The following is a 9377-nucleotide window of genomic DNA, read 5'->3' as shown; positions in this document are numbered from 1 at the left end:
ATTTCTAAAGAAAAAAAAAATGGAGAAAGGAATCTGTGAAAGGGGGAAAAAGAGAGCATTCAAATAGGAAGGACAGAGGGAGGCAGGAAAGATAGGCAGAGTGATGGCTTAATAGCTGTGCATCCTCAAGACATAGAAGCTCTTCTTGAGTTTTGCATTCTCTGTGCCCTGCGTAGAGTAGATGTTAAGCTAACATTGTCATGTCGGGAGTTGACCAGTGGGACTTTAAGCCTCCAGTCAGAAGCACTGCCAGTCGAACAATTTCCTTCCCTCAGATCCAGTTTGGGCCTCTGTGTGAACCCATCTTCTTACAATATTCTGTACTTGGGTTTACTTCCGTTTTAACCCATTCCTGGCTAGCTGTTCTTCTAGGTTCTAAAGCTCTCAGAAGCTAATCCTTTATCTACATGTACTCATCTCGATTAATAATTCCATTTATAAGCACTCCTTTTAAACGTTCAAATATGGAGGAAATGTTTCATCTTGCCTGATTTACATAGAGGTAGCCTGAGTGTATGAAAATAAGTAAAATGACCACACACTTCCAGAAATAAGAAAAACGATGCACAAAGGTTTGAACTAAATGGAGTCGGGGCCTCATTAGGACGAGATGTAGCAGCCTGACCTGCAACAACTCGAGGCTTCAGTTGGGAGTCACCTACAGCACACTCTCCCCCTGTTCCCTGTGCCTGAGTACAGAGAAGTTGGGCAACATGACAGCAGTAAAGAAAGAAACCGGAAGTCTCCAAGCTAGTGAGAACTGGAAAATGGAGTAATGCGAGCTGCACAAGCCAAAAAAACTCATGCTAATGACAAGAACAGCACACGTACTAATCTTAGACAAATTATTACTGTAAATTGTACGACCACATTATAAACTCTCTTTCAAGCATGTAATTGAAAAAAAAAAAGTCCTACCTTATTTTTTAAAAGAAAGTGTCATTTTAAAATTCATGTTTGTCCTTTTTTTTAAGATTCATATGTTCATTTGAACTGCAGCAAGGCTAAGTGCCACTTGTTCAGAAAAGGAAGTTACACTATGGAAACAAGGGCTTAGCAAGAGCTTCAGTTTTGTTCTTTGTGGGGGTGGCGGAGTTTCTAGATTATAGGCATCAGAACTTAGTTTCTTTATCTCTTCCGAGCATCATGTCCTATCTCTACTATGCCTCAAAGTACGCATGGCTTTTGAACGTCTCTACAGCCAGAGCAGGCTGAAGGCCTTTGTGAGAACAGCATGCAGGAAGAGCTTGAGTTAGGTGAGGTGCTTGCAGTTTTAATAGTCAGTCCTTCCAAGCACCAGCGTTCGCTTTTGATGATGAAAATCATAAAAGGTATGTGGGGGAAACCCAAACAATTTCAAATAAACCTAAACTTCAAAAGCTTGCAAACCCAGAAGCTGGTAATTTGAGTTAAAGATCTTTTGTGGGTTGAGCTTGACTTAATTAATGCAGCACCCCTGCCTTTACCAACACTGCTCTTGAAAAAAGGAACCATGTAAAGTGTCTTTGGGAAATCATATGGAGGAAAATATTGGGTCCGTCTGGCCAAAGAAAAGAAGGTGGAGAAGAGGTCTTCCAGCCATCTTCAAGGACAAAACATGAAACCGTGCGAGAACAATGGGCCTGCTGCTGTTTTGTTTTTTTTTTTTTTTAATCGCCCTGTTTTCTTGACTTCACATTTTCCTTCTGCCTTGGCTGATCATTTCTTTGTCATGTTCATCATTTATCCTTCCTCTTCTTCATACTCTTCAAAAATGGAGACGATTTCCATTTCAGTCTTCTTCACCGGTTCTTACCTAGTTATTTTTCTCTGGTCGTGTAAATAGTACCTCTATATATGAATAATACATCCCTGACTTCCTTCAATATCAAATTGCTAGCTAGAAATCTGTAATTGGTCCATCTGTCAGTACTTCAAATCCATCATTTCTAAAAGTAGATTCTACACTATCCAGACTGCCTTTGTGTTTTCCCTGTGTGTCCCTACATATACCTCTATTCTTTTTTTTTAAGATTTATTTTATTTATTTGAAAGATAGAGTTACAGAGAGAGGTGGAGTTAAAGAGGACTTCCATCTCCTGGTTCACTCCCAAGATGGCCACAATGGCCAGAGCTGCGCCGATCTGAAACCAGGAGCCAGGAGCTTCTTTCGGGTCTCCCATGTGGGTTCATGGGCCCAAGGAATTGGGACATCCTCCATTGCTACCCCAGGCCATAGCAGAGAGCTGGATGGGAAGAGGAGCAGCTGGGGCTAGAACGAGCGCCCATATGCAATGCCGGCACTTCAGGCCAGGGCTTTAATCTGCTGCGCCACAGTGCCAGACCCATCCCCCTATTCTATATATAGTTTATGTTGATCAAGGTTCAGTCAAGAAAATGAAAATTCCATCAACTATTTTGATAGAGAGAATTAATATGGGAAATAATATGATTGGAAAATTGAAAAGGGAATATTGAGGTATAAAAATATAATAACTGCAGGAAGCAGCTTCCCCTTTTAGGGCTGGTGGAACAGAAGGAAGAGGGTAGAGTGATTAGAACCTAGAATCTTGCACCTCAGAAGAGCGCACTGCCTTGCTGATGCTGGTGCCTCAGGTACTTAGGGAGGAGCCTCACGGTGCCCAGACTCAAACTTCTGAGAAGTGGGCACCAGCCAGCGGGCACTGATGCTTCGGAAGCAGCTTCATTATGACTGGGTTCTGGGAATGCGAGAACAAGCTGGAAACCAGAAGCAATTGCATCTGCCAAGGTCAAAAATCACTATCATGATGACTCTGATAGGAACACCAAGCAACATATGAAGGAATATGCCCCTTTTCTCAGCTCCAGACCTTATAATGAGCACCTGGAAAAACAGAAATGTGACGTCTCGGCTCCAGCAATCCTGAGAAGCGACAAGAGCAAATTTAGAACTCAGTGGTGATACTTTCACAACTGGCACTGGCATCATAACCCTCTACACCAGGATTCAGCAAGTCACAGTCTGTGGGCCAGATGTTTGATAAATAGTTTTATTGGGATACAGATTTGCTCATTTGTTAAGATACAATCTGTGGATGCAGTCATGCTAAAATGGCCAAGTTGACTAGTGACCATGGAAATTGCACATCTCACAAAGCCTAAAATAAAAATCTGACCCCTTAAAAAATAAGTTTGCCTATCTTTGCTTTAAACTTCCAAGGTTGTATAACTTCATTACTTTGACAACTCTCTTCCTTTGACCCTCAACAGAGAATCACCTGTCAAGTTCTCCTGGCTACATCTCTATGATGTTATTTTTTCTTAACCTTGTTTTTTCAGTAGTTACTTCTCCTCTTGGCCATCTCCTTTCACTCTACTTACATGCTTTGCCAGATTATTCTTTGGAAAACCCACCCCTAGAAATGTCTCCAACCTATTCAAACACCTCAAGTTCTCCCTGTATTTAGTGAAAAGAAAAATTAAATTTAAAGCCCTCATCCATGTTTTTCCCCATTTCTCATCACTTTCATGCACACTTATCTCTAACAAACTCTATTCTTCACTATCTATTTTGCATTGGTTTCCTTTATTTGAGAAACTTCAATAATAATAATAATAATAATAATAAATTCCTACACATACCTAAGATAAAATCCAATTGAGAAATAGACTATTAAAGGGAGACCAAAAAATGGATATCAAGGCATAGTGTTTATTACTATAAAATCTAGAATGCAATATGTGGCTAATTTACATAATAAAAAGTGCATTGATATTCCCTATAACACTACCTCCCATTCATACCACAAATCATAGGAAAGCCCATCCAAGGGAAAAATTTGAATCTACAAAATAAAACATTGTGCAGACTCTCTGCCTCACACTGATAAAGAAAATAAGGGACTAACATTCTATGCTGGGAAGTTAGTGATAAATTATCTCAATGAAATAGATAGACATGGAACAGTGGATGCCTCTGACCAGTAAGACAGGGTGGAAAAGAACGAAGGTGGGTAAAAGGCAAGAGTGTTACTTAAGGATCCTCACATTTAAAAATAAATAAATAAAAGAAATGAGACTGATGAGGACATATTGTTCCCTAATCATATCTTTTTTTCTCTTATCCTATGGGACTATGAAGATTGTAAACCAAGAGTGTGACTGTCCTACACAAGACAGAGCAGCTAGGCATCAAACAGGTGGTTCTCACCTTCAGACAGTGCTTTCTCAATACCTCCTGCTGTTCTTTCTTACCCGCCTGTGACCACTGGCAGGAAGCATAAAATTGCTCCCTGACAGCACACTCCAAATCCACACTGTATCCAACGCTGAGAATTTACTCCCTTTTCTTTTTCCCATCCCAAATTATGCCCAACTAAACCACCCAATACAGCTCACCAGAGGTTATGCAATATGATTAAATGATAACACTAATATATTCCACTAATAAATTCTCAACAACATAAAGATGCCCAAAATTTGCATATAAACGCCCTCACATTGTGAAATTCCCTGAAGAAATTGAAGTCCAAAGATTAAATTCTCTTGCAAGTTATAGAGCAAATAATTTAACGTGCAAAAGCATTAACATCCTTAATTCTTCCTCCCCAAGTTATTATTCTACTTAGGCTCAGCTAAAGGGTTTAGGCTCAAACAGCTCAAACAATTTCAGAGAGAAGAGGTCTCCAGTCCAGTCTTGCCAGGAAGCCAGTCAGTTGATTAATTATCCAAAGTTCATGGCTATGAACATAAACCCAATTGGGAGAAATTTATTACATCTGAAGGAAAATCCAAGTATCTATTATCTCTTTTCTGAGAGACATACTGAAGACATTGTAAATTTCTTAGAAAGTTTAGAAATAGTACCAGTCACAGGTCTTACTTCCATTTCCTCTTCAAGTCTTGTTTTTCAGGTGCCCTGGTGCCATATCAAGTGTGGTATCTATTAAGACTATAATTTCTTCACCTTCTACTGAGTAAGCATTTTCAGTCCTATTACACAATGGCTGCTCCCTCTAACAGAACTGATGCAATAGAATTCCTTGAGCCAGTGGAACCCATTTCCTGGAAGATATTACTCTCCTCTCTAAATTTTTTCTGGGGTAGTTTCAACCTCAGCACACCTCTGAACTGAAGCTCCTGCTGATCTTTCTGAGTATTTTCCTCCTAGGAGTGACAGCTGATTTTCCTTCCCTGTATCCTCAAAGCACTTACTGTCTTCCATCAGCTTTAGGGTGCTCCAGGCTTTGCATGGCTTTGCATGGCTTTGCATTCTGCTCCATATTTTTCTGCAATAATAGAACACATTTCTGGTTGTTCACGTTGTTCTTCTGTTCTTTCAGAAAGATTTAGTTGTATTCAACCTGATGCTTCAATGGATATTTTCCTATGTATCACAAGTAAAGATATCATGACAGTTGGACCTTATGTCTTCTCTCCTTTTCTCTTGGCTTTTAGCATAGACTTTTTCTTATTTGCTTGCTTGTTTTAAATTATCTCAGATTTGAGACAAGAAAATAATCAGTAAATTACTGATCTACCAAAAGCTCTCATTGCTCATGTCTTGCTTACTTTCATCTACCTGACTTGGATAATTCCATTCCCTGGAGATATTTGCCCACAAGACCAATATTGAACCCAGGTCATGATTTAACCTATAACTTTCCTATCTTTATTTTTTATTTATTTTTTTTTTGACAGGCAGAGTGGATAGTGAGAGAGAGAGACAGAGAGAAAGGTCTTCCTTTTTGTCGTTGGTTCACTCTCCAATGGCCGCTGCGGCCGGCGCATCTCGCTGATCCGAAGCCAGGAGCCAGGTGCTTCTCGTGGCCTCCCTCGTGGGTGCAGTGCCCAAGGACTTGGGCCATCCTCCACTGCCTTCCGGTACCATAGCAGAGAGCTGGCCTGGAAGAGGGGCAACCGGGATAGAATCCAGCACCCCGACCGGGACTAGAACCCGGTGTGCCGGCACCGCAAGGCGGAGGATTAGCCTATTAAGCCATGGCGCCGGCCACTTTCCTATCTTTAATAGACCTCACCTTGCTAGGGCCTTCCTTAGAATCCTAATTTCACAATCCAAAGCCTTTGATGTCTGTTCAATCCAAGAATGGCAATGCTATCTTAAAATTTATCCAATGATCCTTTGAGTATTTTATGATGATATTTTGGGTCTTCCCCATCCACATACATCCGAATTCTGTTTGGTTAGAGATTGTCAAGCGACAATCTTCTGATAATTCCAACCATGAAATTTCATCCCAAGGTTCTAAGGAAGCCCATAAATCACATAGCATTTAATTTTTACCTGGCTCAGATACTGACCATGTTTTATAGTCTGTTTTATCTCCCTTAGAGTTTGCTAGATCCTGGAAACTTCTAGATAATCATTCTGACAAGTTCTCTGAAAGATTGCCTCCTTTCTTCTGTTTGATTACAATAGGTTACCGGCTTGTTTCTGACCTATTAACAAATATAATGCCTTCCATCTCTTAATTTACTGTTTAGGAACAGTTAAACCTAGATTTATCGCCTTTCTCCTTTATAACTCTTTCCCGCCTCCATATTGCCATCATCCAAAATGTCACCTTTTCCATCAAGGAAATATCTTGTCTCCTCCAGCTTAATAGACTGTCTTCCTCTATGATCTTCGTTCATCCATTTGTTCCATTTCAAAAAGGGAGATCAAGGCATATTTTTCAAACTACTTCAGTTTCTTCTGAATTTCTTGAGAAAATGTTATTCCTAGAGGCAGAGTGTCATAGGAGGAGATATTTTTAATAGCCTTCTTAGCGTTGGGTTTGCAATAACTTTGGTGAACTATTTCATCAATCATGTGATGAAATAATCTCTTTATAATAAAAATAACATTTTCTTCTTTAATATCTTCATTGAAGTATAATTCATATACAGTAATATGCACCAATTTTTGTGTTAAGTTTCATGAGTTTTGACGAATCAATGCCATTATGTAACAACCATTGCAATTAAGATGCAGAACATTTCCATAACTCCAAAAGCTTTCTCATAATTTGCTCTTTACTCCTGGGTCCAGGAAACCACAGGTTTTCTTTCTGTCACTAAAGCTTTGCCTTTTCTGGAATGTCATATAAACGTAATTACACAATATATTATCTTTCAAGTCTGGTTTATTTCAATGAGCTAAATGTTTGGAGGATATGTTCATGCTATTTCATACATCGGTAATTTTTCCCTCCATTTAATCAAGTATTATTTCATTGTATAGATCTTCTGTGATTAATTTATTCATTCATTAGTTGATGGACATTTTGGTTATTTTCAGTTTTAAATTATTATTAATAATGCTTTTATGAACATTTACATGCAAATTTTTGTATAGACATATGTTTTCATTTATTTTGAAAGGATTTTCATGAGAGGAATTGCTAGTTGCATGATAAAATTATGTCAAACTTTATTTAAGAGATTTTCAAGCTGTTTTCAAAAATGACATTACCATGTTGAATTCCCATTAGCAATCTCTGAGTGCTCTAGTTGCTCCATACCTGGCAACACTTTATTTTTAACCATATTTAACAATATATAGCCAAATGCATATTGGCATTTGTTTTTAATTTTTTTGTTATTGTTGGTTTATAAGAAGTCCATTGTCAGAAGGGGAGAAGGAGCGGGAGAGGGGAGGGTTGTGGGTGGGAGGGAAGTTATGGGGGGAAAAAAGCCATTGTAATCCATAAGCTGTACTTTGGAAATTTATATTCATTAAATAAAAGTTAAAAAAAAAAGAAGTCCACTGTCGGACATATGTATGAAATGTATTTTCTATGGTGATGGAAAATGTTTTGATCTTTAAATCCCAAGAAATCCAATCTAGGTATTCATCCTTTTAACAGCAATTTGTTTGGAATGATACAGAGAAGATTAGCATGGCCCCTGCACAAGGATGACACGCAAATTCGTGAGGCATTCCATATTTTTTGATTCCAATTCAATCCCATCAAGGTGGCATGTACCAATGCCATCTCACTAGTCAAAGTGATCAGTTTCAGTTCACAATTGATCCTAATGAAAGGATCAAGAGTCAAAGGGATCACATAAATAAGACTAATGTCTGCTAATACTAACTGAAAGAATTAAAAAGGAGAGAACGATCCAACATGGGAAGTGGGATACACAGCAGACTCATAGAATGGCAGATGTCCTAAACAGCACTCTGGCCTCAGAATCAGCCCTTAAGGCATTCGGATCTGGCTGAAGAGCTCATAAGAGTATTTTAGGCATGCAAAGCCAAGACACTCTGGCAAAAAAAGAAAAAGGAGACCTAAATGAAAGATCTCTACGAGTGAGATCCCAGTGGAAAGAATGGGCCATCAACGAAGGAGGTACTTTTCTCTGAAGGGAGGAGAGAACTTCCACTTTGACTATGACCTTGTCTAAATAAGATCAGAGTTGGCAAACTCAAAAGGCTTCCATAGCCTTGGCAACCCATGACAAGAGCCTTGGGTGATTATTGACACCATAAACAAAAGTGTCGATTGTTAAGTTAACAATAGGAGTCACTGTGCACTTACTCCCCATGTAGGATCTCTGTCCTTAATGTGTTGTACAATGTAAATTAATGCTATAACTAGTACTCAAACAGTACTTTACATTTTGTGTTTCTGTGTGGGTGCAAACTGTTGATCTTCTGTATATAAAGATAATTGAAAATGAATCTTGATGTGAATGGAATGGGAGAGGGAGTGGGACATGGGAGGGTTGTGGGTGGGAGGGAAGTTATGGGGGGGAAAAGCCACTGTAATCCAAAAGCTGTACTTTGGGAATTTATATTTATTAAATAAATAAAAGTTTAAAAAAACAGCAATTTGTTATAGAAAATATATGCAGATTATACTTCACAGATGTGACAATAATAGGTGTACTTCTGTCTACCTACAAAATAAAACACAAACTTTTTAAAAAAAATTATTACCAGTCTATGACTTGTCATTCATTTCCATCATAATATTTTTCAAAGAAAAAAAATTAAATTTACTATGTTTAATTGATAACATTTTTCTTTCTTGATTTCTACATTCTTTGGTTAAGTGCTCTGACAGGGTTGAGGATCTCTCATGGCTCATGCTTACTAAAACCCAAAACTTAAAACTTCCAAATCAAGGGGCTTCAATACTCATGTATTATTTATTGCTCAATAAATGTCCCAATGGCCATCACTCATCAATCAGGTTAGGAACATGTGGCTCAAAAGCTAGGAATATTACCATCATAGATTTCCCTACACATGCAATAAGAGCAAAGTAGGCTAATTGTTTCCTTCTAGGCTTCTCCACCTGGGACACCCCTTCTACACAGTGTATGTACTGAGACCACCCTCTTTCCTTGTGCAAAGTCCTATTCATCCTTTAAGACTCAATTCACATGTGGCTTATTATTTAAGA

The 9377-nt window shown here is 38.6% G+C and overlaps 1 non-coding gene across 1 annotated transcript; it reads left to right on the top strand.

The window, feature by feature from the left end:
• Positions 1-7810: 7810 nt before the first annotated feature.
• LOC133768475 (U6 spliceosomal RNA) lies at positions 7811-7914 on the top strand. The gene has a single exon (XR_009866977.1). It is a non-coding gene; the product is annotated as a U6 spliceosomal RNA (small nuclear RNA).
• The last annotated feature ends 1463 nt before the right edge of the window (positions 7915-9377 follow it).

The sequence above is a fragment of the Lepus europaeus genome, chromosome 1 (assembly GCF_033115175.1).
Source record: "Lepus europaeus isolate LE1 chromosome 1, mLepTim1.pri, whole genome shotgun sequence".
Classification (NCBI taxonomy): domain Eukaryota; kingdom Metazoa; phylum Chordata; class Mammalia; order Lagomorpha; family Leporidae; genus Lepus; species Lepus europaeus.
The sequence above is the reverse complement of the archived record's forward strand: the minus strand, read 5'-3'. Positions and strand labels throughout refer to the sequence as shown.